Below are 21,492 nucleotides of genomic sequence, written 5' to 3' on the forward strand. Positions count from 1 at the left end.
TACGACCAATCTGAGTTTTCAAAGCCTGAGATTCAAACTTCAGGAGAGGAGGAAATACCTTGCTACAGTTAACAGGTCATTTAGAGCAACATACATATTAAAAGTCTATCAACAAAATATTAATTTAAAAGTTTGAATGAAAATAAGGAGGGAAAAAAAAAGTAAACAATAAATGTCCCTCCCCAGCTAAGAGAAAAGCCACCAAATTTTGGCACACTGATATATAAAGCCTTGAAAAGTTTCACTTATGTTCTGGAAAAGCTGCTAATAAAATGGAGCAAGTAGTTTCTGTAGTTACAGTGCCAGTGAATAGATCTCCTGCTTTGGATTTCAATTAACTTAGTTTGTTCAGCGAGGAGGCACTTCTGTAGAAATGGGGACTCGTAACTTAAAGGACAGCAAAAAAAACCCACCAAACAGCAGCAAAAAAACCTGTTGGCAGCAAAAGTTCTTTCTGGCTGCAAAATAATGGATTTTTAAGAAACATTTCAAAGGATTTGAAGGTTTTGGAGAATCTCCTAGGCAGTCTCAGGTGGGTTAGGAATATTGCATTATGGACTTCTTTGTGCTAAAAGGAAGGCCTAATGCATGTTTTGAAGAAGTCCGCCTCTTGCTATTAAATAAATAATTTTCTATTAAAAAAGGTGATTGTTAGTGTTCAGAGATCTCCAGCGATCGGCGTCCATTTTATATAATTACTTAGGATTCTCCAGAACACTTTATGTAACTCACTTCCACTATCCCTTCTCTTTTTTCTTTTCTTTTTTTCTTTTTTTTTTGTTACCAACAGAGTAGCAGTTTTACTCTCCAACAGAAATGACAAGAGCTCAGATAAAAAGACCATTTCAAATGGATCAGTTTAAGCAGTCTTTAGAACCCATGATAAATCTGGTCTCCAAAAACTCGACAATGCTAAATGGGCTATGAAATGCATTCACAAATCCCTCCCCAGAAAAAAAAAAAAAAAGAAGTAAAAAAAAAATCAATTCACAGAAAAGCTTCGATGTTTGAAAATACAAATAAGCAGCATATTTTTGGAATGAAAAATGGTAAATAAATAGTTACTATTTCTGGACAAAATGGCTCGATAGATTTCATAATTTGCCACCACTGTAAAAAATATCTATTCCCTTCCCCCCTCCCTTCCCTGTCAGTACACACGGAAACACAAGCATAACCATGCATAAAGTGGGAAGGTGGGGGGCAGCCAAGGATACAAACTCCCTCTTAGAAAGTTTGAATTCTTATTAACCCAGTGATGCCTCCATAATGTTACATTAGATCAGCAACATAAAAGTTAGAATGTATGTCTCCTTTCTTCCTAGCAAAGGAAACTGCAAAAACACTAATAATGCAAAATAGATGTTAAAAATATCCAGGAGGAAAAGGTACATGTACAATAACCAAAATTAACCCACTCTGCCCCCACACCAAAACAGATAAATAGCAAAATCTCTGAATAAAAATCCTGTCAGAAAGAGTGGAACCTGCTTTCTCTTTTTTTGCTTTTATTTACTGTATGCCAGGCATGGACTTTAAACTTGCAGTGTGCATATATATAGAAAACAAAGAACGAGAGTCCCCGTTATCCCTGGCCACCGGCATTACAGTTAAAAGTCATTGGCAAATGACTAATAAACCCCCATTTAGCAGTAAATAAGGAAAACATGATATATGGATGGACAGATGGAACTGCATAAACAGAAAAGAAAAAGCAGAGAGACCCACAAACATACGGAGAGAGCTGTTTTAAAAGAGTGAAAGATATTGATTTACTTGGAACTAGTGTTGGAAAACAAACGTATTTGTTTCCTTCATGATAAAAAAAAAAAGTAATTAAAGTGAATCATAAGGGGGCACACCCTTAAATAAGTAGGGGGGGGGAACATTTGTAGAGGGTAAGGCCTTCTATAGATGTTCTGAATTTTAAGCTAGCAAATAGGTCTGGCAAACTTACATCTCTAAATTAAAAATCGAGGGGGGGGCGGGGGGGGGGGGGAAATAAAGAATTGGTGGTGGTTTAAGGAGAGTAGAGGCTTTATTCTTTTATGTTTTATAAAAGTTGACTGGCCTACCTTGTTCCCCAGTCCTCAGTTTGTCTCCTCATAGTCGCTGTCTCCCTGGAAGTACAGTGTGAGTGGTAATGACTGCCTGCCTCCCTAATGAGTCCATTTTCCTGCTCTTGATGTTGTGTATATACACACACTGCAACCTACCTTACAAACCACAGAGACGGGAAAGGGAGAGCGAGCGAGAGAGAGCGAGCGAGAGCGAGCGAGAGTGCGAGAGACAGGGAGAGCGAGAGAGGGAGAGAGAGAAAGGCGCACACAGACAAAGCCCTCCTACCAGACAGCAGACAACCCTCCTTCCCCTATCTAGCAAAATACAACTCGGCTAATGCAGCAACAGGTTCAATACCGCCAGGCTGAGGCAGCCTAGCAAAGGTATACGGGGCTGAGCAGGATTGCTGGCAAATAAACACTTCGGTGCCGGCTGGCTCCACCTTTCTTATTTATGTTACAGGATGTTGGAATGCATTGTTTCAGACAGTCCATATGATTATCATAAATACATTTTTTGTGCATATTAGCATGGAGCGCCGAAACGTATCAGCCATTCTGCTCCGTAACCTTATAGCTCTAACACATGCAGGGAAGGTGTAAACATATCTCTTTTGACAGGCAGACTACACAAAGCCCACTGATGATTTTAAAGTCATGAGATCTTTCAAGAAAGACGCTCCTGGAGATAGGTTTCCCCAGACAATAGGGGAGCAGGGAAAATTGATCTTGATGAGGAAGAAGTCTTCCTAAGAGACTGCTCGGTAAACAATTGAAAAGAGAGGGCTATTCTCCCCAGCATTCCCTCCTTTCAAAAAATATATATTGGGAAGCTTCTGCCCCTACAGCTATAATAATGTGCTGTGCTTATGTCTGAACAGGTGCAATGCATATAGTACATGGTGTTACAAGGACAGAAATAAATCTCTCAAGTAAAAAAAACATTTTCCCAGTTGCAAACAGGCCAAGGTTATTTAAAATACAGGTCTAATCTGAAGAATGTTCTCCCCACTCCCTATGTATTTTTGCTGGGGGGAGGAGAGGGGACGGATGAGTGGTGGAAGGTGCAAAGGAGAAGCAAAGACAGGAGAAACAATACATGGAACTAGTTACTATATTTTTATTTTTACAATATTCTGTCACATCTGAAGAAGATGTATGCTGCTTCTAAAATAATTTTCACTCAGCTCTGCTTCTCAGCATGCATAAACTTATGCTTTCACAAAAATTCTGTTTATTTTAATGACAACTACAGACATGTCAAAAAAGGAAGACCAGGGAAAAAAAACATTTTGCACCTGTATTTCATCCTTGGCAAATGCTCTCCAAGAACTTTATCCATAGGATATTTTTTAGACAGAGATATTAGGTTCAAAAAAAAAAAAATTAAGTGATATTACCAAGGTTATGCTGTAAATCAGTGGAAAAACAGATGAGAACTCAAATCTCCTGCAGCAAAACAGACTTTTCCTGGAGTAACTCATACCCACCTAAAAGTTAAGTGTCCTGTCTAAGCCAGTTGAGTAGGCTCCCTCTATTGTCAGTGGAGAGACAGGCACCTCCCAAATGCAATTCATCCCAGTTTTCTCTGTCTCCCCACTAAAGAGGGAGCCTACACAACTAGATTAGGCTAAGCAGCTAGCTTGTAGTTGGCTAAATTAAGTAAAATGAATCTCACTTTTGATCTAAAGCTCTATTACAACATCCTGCTTCCCAAACTACATTTTTATTATCACATTTATTATTAGGCAATATATGCCTAAATTGTAGTGATGGAAAAGGGATAGTCTGCTGACTAAAAGAGACAGGTAAACTCCCTAGATTCATGGATTTGTACCCTCAGGCTGGCTGGATATTCATGATTCACAGAGTCTTTATAATATTAACCAGCCTGGTGACTGGTGAATTTGATTAGTTTTGTTCACTGGTACACATTTTTGTATTTCGCTTATAAACAATCTGGTTTTATCCAGATGTACAGTAAATACAGAAGGATTAAGTAATTTATTTCAAAAGGTTAATTTTCATTAGTTTTTTGTCAAAACACAGCCTCTCTCACCTTAGGGTAAAATATGAAGAGTAAAAAGCTCTAATAGATGACTTAGTTCAACTCCTTCTGTAATATTTAGCTATGTACACACCTGGCATATGTAGAGGCAGCTCTCCAGGTTACTCTAAATATATATTACAAAAATTTAGTTATATTACATATTTTCTTCTCTGGACTTTATGACCATAATCACCTTATTGAAGGGTATGTAAGGTCAGGAAAGCAGAAGGGGCATTTGTAGACTTTGCTTCTAACTGTGGTAACTCGATCTGGCTGTGTAAGTACCAATTGAGCAGTCATTGCCTCAGTTTTTCCATCTGTAAAACAGACTCAACTGTAGTTCCATGAGTAGATGGTACTGTAAATATGTGAAGAGCCTTCCCATCTCAGCCTGGCATCTCTCAGAGTTTTACGATGGCAAATATTATGGGAAAAAAAATAAATTCTTTGTCAAGGGGACTTGTATCAAAGCCAGCTGATGAAAATCACAAGTTTTCATATCCTCATATTCAGTTCAAATAATAGGAATAGTCTCTGAAATTTAAAATTTAAAAAACAGGTCTACACCGAAATGAGGATATCAGATGTGAGAAGTTCTTAGCAGCCTGGAATATATGACCCCAACTAACATTAATTCCTTTGTCCTACCAATCCACATAAAAATCTGAAGAGATATTTAAAATGTACCAACTTTGCATAAAAAAACACACTTGAACCCTTCAAATGTAAGACATTCAGATTGAAATTGGCATACTGAGTCAGGAACACTACAGTTTGAAAAATGTTCAGACTTGCAATTGATCCAGATCCAAAACCTGTAAGTTGGAAGGCACCTAGATCCTTAACTTTTCTCTAACTTTCTAGAGATGTCATATATGCATCTGAGCCAGGGTAACAGGCCAAATTTCCTCATGTTTTGAGCAAGTCTGAATCTCAGTAAGAACACTAGAACTGAGCCCAGTTCCACTCACTTAGAACAATGCTTAGGGCCAGACCCAAACTGGAGCCCAAAGCCACCCCTTCCAAAGTCGTATGGGGTTTGTGTACTCATAGAACTATAGAACTAAACCAAACACTTCCAAACCTCAAGACTGTTGGAAAGCAAATATGGAGTAGATTCCAACTAAAGCTAGTTTTGGCCTTCAATCAGAAATTAATCAAATTAACCATAATCTTAATAAAATCCAAATATACGTTTGACCTGAATGAAAAAACCCACAGGATGTGATTTGCACAACTGGTTTCTTGCCTGAAAGTCTTTTTTAGACTTAGATCCTAACCATCAATGGCTTAATTCTGGGTTGTCTTATTAATCATTTAGTCCATCTAAACCATTTTTAAAAAATCCTGAGAGGTGTGGTTTGAATGGAGAATTCTGATTTAATGTTTTGCCAACATAAAACTGCCCATTTGCTTGATTCAGAATACTCAATGAAAGCTTGCTCACCACGACACCACACTCCTGTGGGCCTGCAATTTCTCCTCTCCATTATATGAGGAGGTCAATGGCTATGCCCTTGGATCATTTGCATGAAGCAGAAGGAGAACGTGTGGCTGCTGGCAGCTTTCAGCCCTGTCACAGGACTGGACACAGAGCTGCTGTGTGACAGTGAGGGCCTGCATGGCAGTCACACGGCCTGGCCATGCAGCACAACAGGCAAGCAAGCCTTGTCATGTGCCAGGATCATACATTTCCCATGGCACAGACATCAAATTTTGGTTAAGCCACACATGGTGTCACCCCCCGAGAAAGAGGCTGGAACAGAGGGCTCCTGGCTGGCTCAGTAAAATGCTGCATTATCCATCCTGAATGCAAGAACAAGCAATGCTGGTCTACCTGGTAGACGATACTCCTGCTTTTCCTTTTCTGCAAACTTATCTGCTCAGTTCAGAGTTAGTTTCTAGCAACGGTCATTAAGGAAGCAAAAGAGCCCTAACCCCTCTAGCAAAGCCTCCAAAAGAATGAAAAAAAATTACTAGCACCATAAAGGCCGGTGAAAGATTGGCATGTTTGGTGCAGCTGGAGCACCCATCTCCAGTTCTGCCAGAGAGCTGCAGAGCCCTGATTTGCAGGAGCAAGGGGAAGATAGGGAAAACCAGAGTGCCCACCAGAACTGTGAAAGACTTTGTTGCAAATGACAAGATTCTTGATGACGGACTGAGAGGGAAGGAAGGTTCTTCAGTGCCAAATAACATATTCTAGACTGCTTTAGTCTCTCCTCTCCACTTCATGTCTCCAGGCGCACCAACATGCTAAGTTTAGACATATCTTGTTGGCAGCCAAAACTGGAAAAGGAGTCACAGCATCATGTAAACATGTCTGAGGATAAGAGCTACTTCCTTCAGGAAAAAAAAAAAAAATTAGCCTCTTAGCAGATACCTAAGGGTTGATTTTCAAATGATGAAGAAATTTAAGTAAGACAGACTCCATGAACTGGTTGGGTGCGTTGCCTATCCCTGTGATGGGCTAAAACACTGGTTTTGATGTACTTCACATATTTGCCCTATGACATTTCCATTAAAACCTTCAGGGTGCTCTGCATTACCAGAATCCCAGGAACTGTTCCTAGAAACCAGGCTGGTTTAACAGCATACTGCTGTTAAAAATCCCAGGCAAGCTTCCATGACAGTTCTGTTTCAGATGGTATAGGCAGGATCTAGAAACAGTCACAGCAACATGTCTGAACTTGATTGCTTCCACTCTGTCCCCTTAACCACATCCACGGGTCTCTGAGATTCCCCTGGTGTATCACACCATCTTGTTGCCAGCCCAACAGGATTGGTGATTCACATGTCTCTACTGGTGTCCTGCAGTGTCTCTGCAACTTTGTGCAAATGTAATGAGAGAGATGCCAATTAAAAAAGCTCAAGAGTCCTGCAGTGTGGCAGGCTGATTCAAATTAGATACCTGTATGAAGTGATTAAAAATAGGTTTTTTAAACCTGAAGATAACAGGAGGACAGTATGTTTGATTTACATCAGCAGGGGCCAACGAAAAATGTAGAAGGACCACACAAAGCTCTTTATTCCTGTGGATTTACTGGTGATGATGCTGAGGACAGGAAAGGGGAAATACAGTGCAATTCTGGTGCCTTTCAATATGCAAAGAATCTCAATTGTTCTCCCATCTCAGCAGTCACTACTTAGTGCCAGACCTCCAAATAAGTAATACTTTCCTTTAATATAGCAACTTTGGTCCATCATACCATATTTCAGGTGCACGTAATCATAAACAAATCAAATCTCACAACTTCTTTTGGCAACAAAACTACTGTCAGTCTCATTTTACAGATAGCAAAAAAAAAAAAAAAAAAGGAAAAATATTTAGAGAACAGAAAGTGGAATTGGGATGTTAGCCTTTGCTGATCAGAAGTTCAGTCTAAGTTGCCTCTATGGATCTGACTCCCAGACAGCCCAGCTGAATGACAAGACTGGGATGCACTCACTGAACCAGAACTGGCTTTTCTAATGTTTGGTTTTGCTTTTTTTTTTTTTTAATCTCAGAATGTCCTGAATAATAAACCAGAAGCAAAGCTGACATGTCTCCAAGAGTTTAAATAGATTTGTTTAAATCTGTGTGCAAGTAGTGTGTACCAAATACCCACTTTCCTTTGTGATGACACTACCTGTACTTCAGTGGAGGAACACTTTGCATAATGACTGTTCCCCCAGGCCACCCTGCACTAAGGCTGCAACATGGTGTTTCTGTTGCATAATCATCCCATGTCATACATTTCTCTAATGCTGTGTTGGGCAAATGTTACTGCTACATCAGTGAATTGTGAGAGCGAGATCTCACAACACAACAGTTTTTGTCCCAGCAAGGCCAATCCCTTGCTTTTATATTTATCGACACTGGTGTATATCAATCACCACCTACAGGGACTGAGAGTCCTCATCAACTCCAGAAGACAGTATCATACCAACATATCACTTTCCAATTCAAAAACCACAACCACACAAAAAGCCTTTAGACATACATGCACACAAGCTTGGGATGTCCATGTGTTATTAGCTTTCTGCCCTGGGAAGCTAATTCAGCTTTCTGTGTAGATTGTGTTGCAATTATTTAACTCCTAACAAGGTGCAGTTAGCTGTAGCCTTGGCTATACATATATGTTCATCCTCTCCACTTACAGGCTGCTTGGATATTGCCTTTATTTGCATGGGCAGGCCATTAGTGACCAATTTAGCTGTTGAGCTAACATGCCAGGCCCTCATGAAAGCTGGGGAGTTACAATGAAGTCAGATCTTGTTACATAGCCCACTGCATTGTAGGGGGTGCTCCCTCTATTATATAACTATACTGCTCCCAAAGATTACCTCTGATTCCACTATAGAGACATGTTGCAGTTCAGCCAACATTTAAGGAGTAGAAATTTGATTAATTACTTATGAAAATTTGCACTGAATCCATCCCAAACTGAACAAATAGTAAAAAGTAGTTTTATCACATCAAAAGAGCTTTGGTAACAAACAAATCAGGATGCACATTCATCGTTCTCTTCTGCCAGATAACCAGGATAACCAAGAAAGATTTCTATTTTTGCCACAGAAAGCTAAGGAGCATGCAGACTATTAATTGCTGTCATAATGATTTCAGAAGTGAAAATTCTGAAGCCCAAGGTGGCCAGCATTTCTATTTTTACCTTGTTTAAATAGTAGGGGAAAAACTGCAAACAAACCAACACAGATTCCTGCAACTTTAGTGATTGTTGTAGCAGTTGAGATGCACTAAGTTTATTGTGAATGAAGATCTAGATGGGGGAAATAAGTGAGACACATCACTAGCAATATTTTGGAAGCTGTTATTTTACCCTCTGGGTGCAATTGAATATTTTCATAAGCCTATCAGCATGAATCCATTCTACCTGGAAAATATTTATGTCAGCATTTTCAAAGATGCTACTCATTCAAGAGGTAATTATCTCCTAGTTTAGAATATCACATCTGAGAATACTGTCCCCCAAATGAATAGCCATTTCTCGAAAAATAAAAACAAAAATGTAATGTAAGTATACCAGAGGTATGAAGATGGAAATTTCGTATTTGAACATTTATTGACTATATATGAAGTGGACAAAAACTTCTCTACAGAAAAAAACAATGAAGAGTGTTGAAATTTCAAACATTCAAAAACTCTTCAGTAGGCTCTAAAAGTTACGTGATTCTCTTAAAAGCCAGGGATTTTTTTTAATTTCTGTTATGATCAGTAGCATTTGTAAAGCTTTTTACTGAAACTATTAAAACTAGAAATTTCTTTATGTATTTTCTTAAAGCTAAGGATGTATGACCAAAAAAATATATCATAGTATGTACAATAATGCTGTAATATTTGAAAGAAGAAACACTAAGTGGCATTATTCATCTCATATGAATAGTACTTTACCCTGACATCCCTTCAATGGATGTAGGATTATTTTCCTCAAATACAATCATACAGTGGGAAAGTTCCTCTGTAAGATTTTTCTCATCTATTCTAGGCAAGGTTAAACCAATGCTTTTACCAGGCAAACCTGAAGTTGTAAGTTACTGAAAAAGCCGGACTTTCACTCAAACTTCTTCAGCTTGTTTCTCACTTAGAAGCAGCTCATCCCAAAATTTCACCGTGGCACCCAGTGTCAGCTGGCCCAAATTCCTGCTGAGTCCCTGTGCTTAGTGTTTCTGGATGTGCACCCCTAGAATCCCACTGCCAGCTAACAGAAAACATAAAGCCCAGGGACTTAGGGGCATTTAGGCCACGTGGCTCTGACCTGTGAGTACAAAATGTGCCTGATTCTGTTGCAGGGCTAACTAAATATTGTGAGGCCATTCAGCAGAGTAATGGAAAGATTTTTCTTTGATAGCCTCAGAAGCCCACTCCAACAGCAAACAACTGCTGAGCCTGTATCAAACACACAGGAAACACTAGCAAGGATGTAGCCTTTTTACTAAAAGCAGCGCCACCAACTATAGGTAAGAAAGTCTCACATTCACAAACATTGATTATGTGCAGACCACCTCAGGATGATATTTGTGTGTATGTGGGCAGGATTTTTGGCTTTGAAACATTTAATCAAAGATGTTTCTGAAGAATAAAGAACCAAGATGCACTAGATGTAATAAAGAAAAGGAATGTCCTGGTCTCTTCTTTTTTTTTTTTTTTTTTTTTTTTTTTTTCCCTTTATGAAAGCTAAGCTCTATTAGAAAAACTAGACTGGGTCCAATTAGTCCTTTAGTTTTAGCCTAAAGGAGAATATTTTTTTGATAAAGTGAACACAATTAGCTCAGCTGTTTTAAAGAACACATTTAGAGGTGCATTTCTTTTCCTGAAGTATTAATTGAAGTTCATTTTGAAAGGAACAGATGAGAGAGTTTATTATTTAAAGCCAAAGAAATTAAAAGCAAAAAGTTGTAATAACTGAAGATTAAGCCTCAGGTCTTACTTTACACAAGAACAGAGATAAGAACCTTTCTCTCAATCAACATGTCAAAAATTGGAAGATCTAGCAAGGTTAGTGGTGGTTTAAGTCTGGCAGAAACGAGCTTTGGTATCCTATAGACAAACAACTCTTTTATTTTGCCTGTGTTTGAACAAAGGGGCCTTTCATTACAGAACTAGAATATACAGAACAAGGTGACATAATATTTTCAAAATGATATAATAGAAACAGTGTACCAACTTCAATGCCACTCTTCAGTCAGATTTTGTAGCAGGCCCAAGTCAGGAACTATTTTTATGGTCAAAGGGCCCCTCTTCTATAACTTTCTTTGCAAATATTAGCTAGGACTGTAAGATTTTTTATTGCTACCAGGATTATCTATGATTATATAATGAGAGATCCCTTTTGTAATATCTGTGCAATTAGGCATAATTAAGTTTGTCAGAGGAACGTTAATTTCCTGATTTTTGAGTAAATAAAGAATCAATGTTAACATTGCACTAATCAGTACTAACTAACACTTAATTTGTTTTGTTTCAAAGTCAGAGGTCATATTGTGAAACCATTTGATAATATGCAAGAAAAAACTCAGCAAGATAAACAGAAGTTGGAATAAAGATAACTTTATATTAACTGGTACTTTGCTGTCCTACTGTTCCATTTGTTGAGTTGTCCTGAAGCCAACAAAATATTGGTAAGAATCAGGATACAAATATGACTTTAAGTAGTCTCTGTTGTAGTCTCAGAATGCATCGACATTTGTTTTTAACACACTGTGATAATATCACAGATGTTAGAACTATAAATGCCAGTATACCTTTATGCTTTCTGTTTCAGGAACAAAGGTACTACCACTACAGCCACATGGAATTCTCACCAGCTTCAGGAAATCATTTGAGGGCCAGGCACCGAGCAAGGGAAGAAAATCACATCTGATAGAAACCCCACATAAATATCGAGCTGTACATCATACATCCATCCAACTGAGTAAGCGAATGAGTTTCAGCCTGAAATTCCTAGGGATTCCCAGAAGAAAGCTGCAATGTACCATAAAAATTCACTGAGGATTCTCAGATATGGGATTATGGGGCAAATTGTGAGCAAGCTGTTAATGGTTACCTGGTGCAGCACAGCTATTCTCAGGAATGAGAGGTGAGACTGCCTGTTTAGGCACCATGTGCAGCTCATGTAAGCATCTTTAAAACAGGTATGAGAAAAGTAGCCACAGGGTTATAATGAAGAGAATTTATGGGGCATTACTCTTCCACATTGCTGTTTCAACATAAACAGTACTCTGGGCTCCAAGTATCAAAATGTGACAATGCTGAAGCTCTATGTAACATTATTATCTCTTCTTTTTCCTGCCTTATTTCTTGAGAAAAAAAAACCCAGTAAAGCAGTAAATAGTTTCTACATTGAAATGACTGACAATAGTCTTCAGAGTCAACACTGCTTGACACATCCAAGAATTCTTGTATTAGGAGGCTGACTGGAAACAAACAAGTGTCAGCTCACATCTAATGCAATCTTTAATTAGAACCTCACAGTCAGGCAGGCTACAAGCTTTTTACATCCTAAATTAAAGCTGTAATTTTGGAGCACAAGAAGTCAACCACCAGGGAACAAAGGCACCAGTTCACCATACTGCTAAAAGTCAACTCAGTCTGACCCCTGTTTCAAAATGTGAAGATAAGTGATAAATTACATCATTTTCTGGAGCAGAAAAGATCTAACAATTGCTATGGATTTTTAGTGTTAGGTACTTAATGATGCTGGAAGTTCTTTGGGATAACTACAGGCTACTCCTCTGAGAAAAGTTATGTGCAAGACAAATAAAGCCCAAAAATCAGACTTACAGGCTCTATCCACGTTCATGTTACTACACCATCCACAGGTCTCAAAGCTTAACATTATCCATCCCTATCTACAACAGGAGTTCACTTTCAGAGGAATGAGAATACTTGCTTCACAATAGCTCAAAGGTGTTCAAATCCCTGCCAGACACTAACACTTCATTCCACTCATTTTAATGGAAAATAGATGTCCAAATTCCCAAAGACAGCCCTTTTACCACTGGGCCTAAAGAAGGAGATTACTTGAAAATATCTTTTTATCACAAGAGAAGACAGGAAAAAAATTCCAATTAAAATTGGTGGAATTGATCGAAGAGTGAAAGCCATCAAGGAATGAGACAGGCAAAATGGGGAATAAAATAAGCGAAAAGTGCATAAAGTTATCTCAGTCTCCTCAAGGAGTAAAAAACAAAACTTCCTACTAGAGTAAAAGAAGATGTTTCAAGTTTGTTTTCCAACTGTTAAAAAGAAATGTAGATTAAAGAAGAGGATTGAAAATTGTGGCGAAGGCAGACTATAAAGGTGGAAGTAAAACATTGTACCATGAATTACTCAATTGTCACAATTAAATGGCCAGAAATTGCTCAAGTGTTTCAAGAGTAGCCATAAGCACCCCTAACATCACAGGTCACTGAAATCCTTCTGCTCAAAAAACATTTCTAGGCAATACTACTTGGGCTAAAAGAGTATTTCCAACAGCAATCTTTAGGCTTATCATGGAAATCTGCACACGTCTGGGATAGGCAGTGGATTGTGGCAGGTAATTTAAAAAGTACAGTAAAGCACCCTGGCTGAGTTGCAGCTTTTACCCTGCTCCTCTTAGCACCTTCATTCTCCAACTCCTCCCTGCTAACTCAGCCTTTCAGCCCTCACTCGTCTCACATGTACTCAAGATTAGATCAAGTCCTGGGAATTTCTAAGAAGAGCTCTGAGCCTAAGATGATCCCTTTGGGGACAGGGAAGGACTTGATGGATAAAGAGCCAACCATCCCACACAGTTACCACTCTACACATTTCTCCCACTGTGGCCATGCTCTCAACCCACAGAGAGCTCCTTGGAATTTCCTGCGGTACCCGATACGTCCTTCTCACTCTTAAAGCAGTATATGCACTTCCATCTTGGAGAAAACGTCAATAAACATTTTAAATAGTCACTTGTAAAACTGATAGCTGGATTTTCATTTAAGAGAACTGCAGCAAAGATTGCACAGAGAGGCTGATCATAGCATCATAGAATGGTTTGTGTTGACCTTAAAGATCATCCAGTTCCAACCCCCTGCCTTGGGCAGGGACATCTTTCCCTAGACCAGGTTGTTCAAAGCCTCACTCAACCTGGCCTTGCACACTACTGGCACATGGATGCACAGAACTTTGCAGTTGTGAGAGAGACTGAAAAAAGCAAACAAACAAACAAAAAATCCTCAGAGGCAAAAAAAGCATTGAACTATCGAGGACCACTAAATATGATAAATATGAACAAAAGCAGCACAAATTGTATGGTACTGGTAAATTAGCATATTTTTCTTTTTTCAGCAACTGAAAGCATCTGAGTTGCACTGGCTTTTAGAGAGGTGCTCCCCACGCTCTCCCATGTAAACACCAAACCAAAACTCACACAGATGTGATTGGTGAGACAAAGTCCTGACAGACAAAGCTAGAGGTGTTTCAAAAGCAGAAATACATTTGACCAAAGATGGCCTGCTCAGCCCCTCACAACAGACCCAGGGAAGATGTTATAACATTTTGCTGCAGGGGTTGCTTATATATAGTCTGGTAGAGAGTCCATGAGTCATGTTACCTATATTTACAATGTCAGATACAGAAACAATCCAGTGCTGACTATTCAGGATCTGACACTTAGAAATGTTTACATGAAAATAACAAAGAATAGGAAGAAGTGATGCTTGAAAAATCAGGCTTTATTTTCTATCTGCAAATGAGAAATTTAAACATTCTAAGACTCAACAGGAAAGTGACACAAGTAAACCAGTTCTGAGTAGATTACAACAAGTCTAACAAAAGCCAGCACTCTCACACAGGTTTGCCATCCTAACTGTTAAATCTGGACAGCAGGCTTCTTGCTCTACTGTTAATATTAAAGATACCAATACTACAAACTGGAGCTTAATGGTTAAGACACATAAAAATATTCAGTTATCTGACTTCAAGAGAAGTTGGAGAAAGCAACAAGTACCAAATGCACGTACCAAAGTTACAAAACCCAAGATAATTCTTTAACAGTATAGTGTAGGCATTGTCAAAATTGTTCTAGAAGTTAGGATGACTTCATATCTATTTCTAAAAATGCAGACAATTCATTTTTGTAGACTCTTCAAGATGAGACGTTCTTTTAAGTGAAACTACTGAAGCAGCTCTCTGATGAGTTTCATGATCCTGAAAGTGAGATTGTTTTAATGCTGTCATTATCATTATTAAACATAGCTGCAATGATGATTTAAATCTGTGTTCCAAATCTCCTAGATGCTCTTAAACATTAGACACCTTTGTGTCTTGAAGACCCAGAAATAAGCTTACCAGTTGATTATGCTGTAAAGAAAATCTCTGCTTAACAAGACAGATGCAACCTTATTTTGTCTTAATGATGTTGCCTTCAGTGGAACACAAAAGGAGCAACTGATAGCAGTGATTGAAACTTTTCTTTTAGAACTCTGTAAATTCAGCTGTCCACTACAAGAATCTCCAAGAGAAAAAACAGGAGGATAACAAAAGAAAAAGTAACAGCATAGAACAGTGACATTAGTACAGGTTGGCTATCTGAATGTGACAAATGATTGAATGACCACAAGTTTATGGACAATGAAAGGTATGTCTTTGCATGCTGCTATTTAAAAAAATGAAAATCACAGATATTGGTATAGTGTTACCAAAGATATCATCCAGCAATGAGAAATGCATGAGAAAGCTGTCCTTACTATTTGGTTTGACAGAAAAAAACAAATTTGAAACAAGAATGTTAAAAACTATTTCTTCTCCTTCTGATGTATGGGTGCTGTATTTCAGCCACACTGTGCTGTATTTCAGCCACACTGAGTGAAAAAGTAATGGCCAGATTCTTCCCAACCTGTACTATAGAACCTAAAGACACATCTGCTATTACCAGCAGGCTGGATAACTCCAGTGAAAAAGGGTAACCTGAGTGAAAAAGTGCCCCTGGTTCCCAGAGACACTCAGTCTTCCTCTCAGGAGCATGTGATTCTGCATTTGCATCAACAAGTGTCTTGAAATTTGCACTGAGAACAAGAAGGACTTTGATCAAAAAATAGCACACATTTTTCTCTGCAAGGAACTTTACAGAGAGGTACTAAATTTACAAAAGCAGTTGAAGGAGGTTTCAGAGGGACTTGACAGATTACAGGCTGATGACACTACCATTACAGCCTCAGTGGAAATGTGGTTTGATCTAATTAACAACAAAGAACTAGAACCACTGAAGAACAAAATTAAAAAATTATTCAAAGACTCTTGGAAGCTTTCCATTTCATAGCCACCAGGATGGATTCAAAACACAGACGGATGGGATTAAACCCAGGATAAGACGTCATTGAACATATTCCAGGTATCGCCAACATTCTAAGATTAAAACTGAAGATACATATTTTGGCCTCAATATGTGATTAAAAAATTGATTTGATTGAACACAAATAATTTTATCCTGCAGGTGGAAAATACAGATGTTAAATTAGGGCAGACAAGATGGCTGAATTTGGAAATGCTGGATTTTAGAACAGATGTATTGCTGTCCAGCCAACTCAGCATCACTTTTTACACATTTTTAGTTTATTCATATCGCTTTCATTGAAACTGTGTAACAGCATAGGTGCTAAAATCAAAGAATCTAGTGAAGCGCACCAATATGCAGAGTTAAAGCCTCATAGACCTAAATTTTTTCATAAACTACAGAGACTGTGAAGATGTTCTTAAGTACAGAATCACACACTTTGCATTTTAGGTAACCTGTCTTTTTGTGTTCAAGGGATAAATACACCCATAAAATACATCACATAATTTATGTGTGCTGTTTTAGTGGATAATATACTGCACTTGAGTGTTACCTCCAATAGGCTTTTGGAGAAAAAACCCTAAAAAAGTGATGCTGGGGAGAAAAATTCAACTTTGATACTTTGGCTGCTGTTTCCACATACAAGTTTTCTCTCCACACCCAATAGAGAACACATACCTCAGCTGAACAATTATGAGCATATGTTAGCTATGCCAATATCCTGTGGAAAGCAACAAAAGGCTTTAACTTATTTTTAACTGAGAGAATCACATAACTACAAAAGTTTTTCCTTGAGAATTTTAAGTCAAGTTGGGATTACTGCACTTCCCTCTTCGGGAAGTTGTATGATTATTAATCTTATAATTAAAAAAGTAGAAGTTAATGAGGAAACATGTTAACATCAGATGATTTACGGGCCTATTAATACTAAAAGTGTGTTGGGAAAAAAAAAGGGGGGGAAAAGGAAAAACCCATTGTGTAATCCAGGTCTGATGAAATGCTGGACAATTTTGAGACTGATAAAGTGAGTCAGTGCCAACTGACTCAGCATGACAACCGAGTTCATTGTTGCCTTCGGACTGAAGGAAGCAAGCACACAGTTGGTTCGAACCGGATTTGCTCCTTCACTAAAAGGTGCTATTTCCGCCATCTTCTTCTCCTCCTCTCACGTCTTCCATCCGACCCTCTGGTGTCTCCACTACACACTGCATTTATTAAGCCCTGCAGTATTCAGCTGGCATTGGATACAACACACATTAAGCCCTCAGATGCTGCGTGTTACAAAATTAACTTAAAAGGCTGGAATGCAGCTCCATTTTTAAGTCCCAGTATATTTATATTTCACATATGGTTTTCGCTAGGCTATTCACAGGGGGGACTATAAAGCATCTCAACATGTGAGGTACTCTTGTAAACCTCACCATGTCCTCAGTTGCACTTACTGTCCTCAGGCATGGGGGATGTTGTACTGGAAGCATTAATATGTATATACGTGCTGCTTTTTACATCCACATTTCCTTCTGCTTGTAGGTTTGGCAACAGCAGGACGGCTGAATTCAACTCAAAAAATGGAATTCCTGTTTGCCTCCAAGGCTTTCCAAAGATTAACTTCTGACAGCCACTGCAACTTCCCCCAGCACCCTCTGAAGTTAACAAAACAAGCTCCCATGGGGCTTGGGACCCTCCAGGGTCTGGGCAACAGAACTAAACAAAATGCACTGCCTCCATCCTTGGGATCCCTCAGTTATGTGAGAAGGGTTTCCTCTAATATTGCAATAAACTGGATTTACATTATTAACATACACAAGACTGACCAAGAGAAAGGCTCACCTGTTGCACAACATTAGATGGAGTGCAAAGGGTAATGTTACAAAGTCTGTTTTGTGGCTCTTTACCTTCTCCATACCATCATTTGCTATTTCTGGCTTTTCCAATTAAAGCTGCTTCTCCTCAAGTCTGAAACGTGAAAATCATGTTTTGAGGTTTTTTTACAAGGGATTATTAGAGTCTTAGAAGTCTACAGATTTTACTGTAGTTTAGAAAAGACTCTTAGAAAAAAATTAAATTATTTTTGAAAAGAAACAAGCAACAAGAAAGGTCTACATTTGTTCCAGCAGCTGAAGCATATCCAGCTATTACAATTTTTTAAAATGCGTATTTTGCCAAAGGGAACTATGCCACATCAAAAATTGTGAGAAAAACTCAGAACTGAAGGGTAAGATAGGTAATCAGCAAATATGGGTTATATCCAATTTGATATAAGCCATACTTGACAGGTCACTTGAACTAAGTCAGTCAACATCTCTAAATATGAGTTTATCCAGTGCAGGAGGCTACTAATGCTTTCCTATTTCAGAAGGGTATCTTAAAGCTTAATTAATTGTTCATAAAGAACTCAGATTCTCAGATGAGAAGCATCAGAAAACACCAAAGCATTATTAATCTCAGGTGCCAAAGAATTATCCCTGCTCTTGCATGGATTAGATCTGAAATATTTGTAATTTCTGTGATAGCAATATCCCCAGTCCAGTTTGCAAATGATGAGAGTTATCCAAGTAAAATAAATGTCTGGCCATCAGAGTAAACAAAGACATCATTTTACGAGTCCAATCTAAATTGTAGAGATAATCAATATGAGAATAGCAGTGCCCACAATGAAACCTGTATTAATTATGAAGAGAGTTTATGAAAGAAATTAATCATTATTATGGAGTTCGCTGTAGGAATTTAATAGCATGAGCCAATTCTACATGACTTTTATGATGCTTGAGGTCAAATATGCTGAGTTTGAAATAAACTTTAATCTACTCTGAACTAACTTTGTATAAAAAAAGAAAGCTTCTCATAAGTTCCACTGTACTGCCCAAAATAATAAAACTGTTCTACCCCATAAGTGCGTGTGGTCTGATATGCCATCCTGAAAATAGATTCTAATGCCTCTCTTCCCTCTCTTTTCTTTTGTTTGCCTTATTTTGTTTAGATTGGTGCTATAGGAAAACTATACACTCATTACAAGAGAAAATTTGATATGGGAGTCAAGCAATATATTTTTAAGCCTACTTTGTTGTTTTTTTTTTCCTAAAGTAACCACTCTTTCAAAACAAACAGAGAAATGTTTATGGAAATAAAGAAACAAATTATAACAATTTTAGGTAGCATACCACAGTCAAATAAATACCATTTTCTAATAAAACAAACTGGGAGAAAGTCTAGTTGAACTTAACCCATAGTAACCAAGAAAGCAGCTTTATGTTCCAGAATCAGAACCATTATTGAGAGCAAAAGATTCATATCCTTTGATGAGCTTCAGAATCCCTTTTGTAGGATTATAAATTCTTCGTGACTGCATGCGTTGAAAATGCACAATGTGGGCTTAATTCCACCTCCAGTCAAGTCCCAGTTGTGTTCAAAGGGAGAAGAGTGAAACTGATGCTGAGAGCTTCTGAAAGGCCTGTACTTTGTATTTATTTGTTTTTGTGAAGTTCATCTTACACAAAGTAAAAGAATGAAGACATAAGTAGTACCCGATCTCACTGATGTGAACTCCATACATGGCAAGAAGTCCGTGGATCAGAAGTAGGCAGGGAATTCTCAGGGGGTCTCTCATTTGGGGTACTTCTGAGCTTATGTGTTTGTGTGCGTGTGTTTGTGAAGGGAAGGAAGCCAAATCACTGGGATGCAGTCAAGATGTAGAGGTTGACTACCCCTCCATGTGCACTGAGAGATGCAGCAGTAGTGTCTTCTTGCTTTTGCAAAATATGGAATTAGCCATTTTGGAGACTCTTAATAATATATGCAAAGCTCACAATATGATCAATAATTAGGTGCGCAACAAGAAGAACAAACCCTTAAAATTTAACAAGAACGCTCTCCAATTAAAAGAGTCAAAACCAGCTAAGGGTGAATATTTCTCTGAGCTTGCTTTGTTGACGCTGTAGGATTTCTTTGTAGTTGTATAATTCTGCTTGCTAAAATTCTCTTGGCAACTACAGACTTCCTTACTTCTGATCTCATCACACACAGATGGCTCAGGCTTGTAAAATATTATTAGGGGACGTGTTGGAGTGGCCTGAACATGGGTCACTCCAGCAGCATAATCTGACTCTCACGATTTCTCTGGATTTGTGTAACCTTGAGTTTTGCCAGGGTTTCCCAACCCGCAAAATGGGAAAAGAGTCTACCTCCTAACAAAGTGATCAGAATGTGTGAGTGAATATACATACAACCCCATAGAAAAGGAAGAGTGTTTCTGCTGTTTGGGGAGAGTAAGATAGTGCCTTGTGGACTTTTATTCTCTTCTCTGAAACAAACACCGACATAGATATAAATAGTGCCTGCAGAAAAGCAAGGGGTGAACTTGTGTATGTTTTTTTAAATGTTCTGTAGCTTTTGCATGTAAAGTCTGCTTAGAAGAGTTTTGAATAGTTTAATAATTAAACCAAAAATCTTTCATTCTAAAAGTATTAACATTTACCAGAGTGGATTTATTTTTCCAGTGGTGTCATAAATTCACAGTATTTACCCACCAGTTCTGGTTTTCATAACAAGACTGTGGTTTTTATTTTGATCCCTGGTTAATTTATTGCTGCAGCACATCATTTTGCTTTTCTTTTGGAGGTTCTGAGGAAAAGTAATTCTTTACAGACACTGTTCAGATGGTATTTTTCAATTAAAAACACTTTAAGCAGAAAGGAATGATTGTCTGGTGGGGGAATGAAGATCAGAGTTCAATGCTTGGCTCTACAATAGACTCCCTGGGGACATTTTCAAAGGCACAAATGGCAGGTTGGCACATCACTCCCATACTTGCTTTAGTGGGAGTTAGTTGCCTCTGAAAATCTCTATTTCCTTTCCCTGGATTATCCCAATAAAATCATGCAATTTTACCCTGTGTCTTGGTCTGCAACCACAACAGTGGAAATTCTAACATTTTGGTCCTCTCACCTCTCTCCTGACTTGCCTTTTTAACTAAAAGCTTCCTGAGGCAGCATTGCTTTTACAGCATGTAAAATACTCAGCAGCAGTGGATGGGGCACTGATGTCATCTGGTGCTCCCCAGTTCCTGTTAGAATTACACATGCAAATAACATCAATACTAATTGGGAATCTGGAGTTAATGTGCTTCTCAGGTCAGGTCCAGGTTATCATGCTGTCCAGGTGCAGCACTGCCCAGGTAAAAAGCACCACATTGTCAGCCCAAGTGAATGGCATGCACACAGCTGGGGCTGGACAGCAAGGCTGGGTGAATGTCTCCCAGCGGCACTAAGATGAGCCATCACTGTAAAAGGGGAATTATTAACCCTCTTCATCTCAGTCCTTGGTTTTTTTGTAACTTCTGTTCCATTTAAGTCAACACCCTTTGACCAAAATGTTACAATTTACTGGAACAAAAGCTTTAACAATGCAAAGCTTTAACAAATGTCCACAGGGCCTTTCAGAAAGCAAATCATGAACCTGAGTATGTATTTGCACCACAAGAGTGCAAGTACACAGCCACCATGGTAACAAAAATAGGCCTGTTGTATTTATCTTGCAAGACAGGATTAGGCACAACAATTTTTGTTTTCAAACCACAAATGTAAAATTC

At 38.5% G+C, this 21,492-nt stretch overlaps 1 protein-coding gene across 5 annotated transcripts in view; it reads right to left on the reverse strand.

Annotated features, from left to right (window-relative positions):
• Positions 1-21,492, reverse strand: part of LOC102073008 (uncharacterized) — a 370,008-nt gene that overhangs the window by 339,442 nt on the left and 9,074 nt on the right. Inside the window, exon 1 of one of the 5 annotated variants that reach the window (XR_012578938.1) lies at positions 2,076-4,057. The exons of the other annotated variants lie outside the window; for them this stretch is intronic. The gene's annotated coding sequence lies outside the window, so the exon portion shown is untranslated. Of the gene's footprint in view, positions 1-2,075; positions 4,058-21,492 lie in introns of those variants that run through there. 5 annotated transcript variants of the gene reach the window in all.

This window comes from Zonotrichia albicollis, chromosome 2 (genome assembly GCF_047830755.1).
Source record: "Zonotrichia albicollis isolate bZonAlb1 chromosome 2, bZonAlb1.hap1, whole genome shotgun sequence".
In the NCBI taxonomy this organism is placed as follows: domain Eukaryota; kingdom Metazoa; phylum Chordata; class Aves; order Passeriformes; family Passerellidae; genus Zonotrichia; species Zonotrichia albicollis.